The sequence below is a fragment of the Penaeus monodon genome, chromosome 27 (genome assembly GCF_015228065.2).
Source record: "Penaeus monodon isolate SGIC_2016 chromosome 27, NSTDA_Pmon_1, whole genome shotgun sequence".
NCBI lineage: Eukaryota > Metazoa > Arthropoda > Malacostraca > Decapoda > Penaeidae > Penaeus > Penaeus monodon.
The window spans coordinates 2,123,488-2,125,071 of NC_051412.1; positions in this window are offsets into that span (position 1 = coordinate 2,123,488).

Consider the following 1,584-nt stretch of genomic DNA (forward strand, 5'->3'; position numbering starts at 1 on the left):
GAAGGTGCGAGTTCATATCGTTGGAATCCTTCAAGCTTTGAGAATGTAGTAAATTTACCCACATTGTTAGGCATTTTTCATTTCCCATCTAGCCACCCCGCCTCCGCTGTGCTTCGCTAATGCCACTTGTATTTTAAGAAGCTTATACAATTTATCGATTGAAAAATCGACACCGTTTATCATTATCACTGGATAAAGCCTTTGTTAACCCGCCGGACAATTCGATGTTATCTGCGCTTATGTGTCAATTGGTTTGTGAATAGTGTTATTTTGTCGTTATGATTGTGTTGAAAGGTACGGTGTGACGAATCTTTAGTTTGTACAATGACGGATCGTTATAGAGGAGTTACGCCAGAGCCCAGGGAGTAATTAAATAGACTTTGGTGGTGAAGTGCAATTACGTCCAGCTTGAGGAAGCAGTTAGTCGACTTGTCAGCAGTGCGATCCATGATAGAAAATGGGTCTCCGTGCAATTACGTTTTCTTGAGGGGACTAAGGTAATTTAGAACTTGAGTTTTGTGCTTCGGTGAAGGGATGTGTTCTGTGAGTATTTTCTAAGCGCTTACGAATTCATATCATATCAACCGATATATATTTTTATTGAAAGCGACCACCGGAGTCAAATCCTCGTTTCATTTAGCCACAATCGTTTTGATAGTCATGAAGCCAGCGAAAGGACACGTCAGTAAGCTAATCCCAGACGAATCTCATTGTTTTCAGAGTGAGGACATGAGTGCCTAGCGCTGTCTCGCGGGCCCGGCCAAGAACACGTTGCCGAGAGATTTGCAGCGAAGGACTTGGGTTTCCGCGAATTTCACAGAGGAAACGAGCTTTTCCTCGCTGTCGCTGCAGTCTGGCATTGTGGGCTTAGCGCCGGGAGAGATTTAATCATATCAGTATATACAGAAATCACGCCTGGCAGCTCCATCGCAACGTCAACACATGTATTGACCTTTTGATAATAGGGTTAGTGGCAGGATAATTCTATAGAATTCAGTATATTTTATCTGGAAAATACTGTACGATACATACACATCACACCCATTTATCGCAGTTCTCTTAAAAACTTGAATCTTGTACATCTGAGTCATACGGTGTATTCAGCATAGGCACAACACATCAAATGGTTCGATATCTTAAAATGTATCCACACAGCTGCTTCTTCTATTCACCATAACATAAGAAATAAGCATGTCAGAAGCCAGGAAACGCCCTCTTTGTCAAACTGTACATATGAATATTGGCGTAAAAAACATTTCAATATCAATAAAATACTTTCTAAACCGTTAACATCTTTGGGAGCGTCGAGATGGTTGTCGAAAGCCAGCCAGCTGCCCGTGTTTTTTCGCCTCCGCCCCCTCCCCTCTCCTGGTTAAAATTATCATCCGTAATTGTGCGCGATGGGGGAGGAGAAATTGGTGGGAAGGACGAAGAACTGATTCAGCAATGACAACATTTTTTTCATGAAAATCGTTCTAAATTTTTACCTCGTTACTTACTGTTAGGCTGAAAGTTCTAACTTGATCACATGACTATGGCTAGCCTGCTTTGACCTGACATAACGCATTTTTCTCCTCTCTGCCC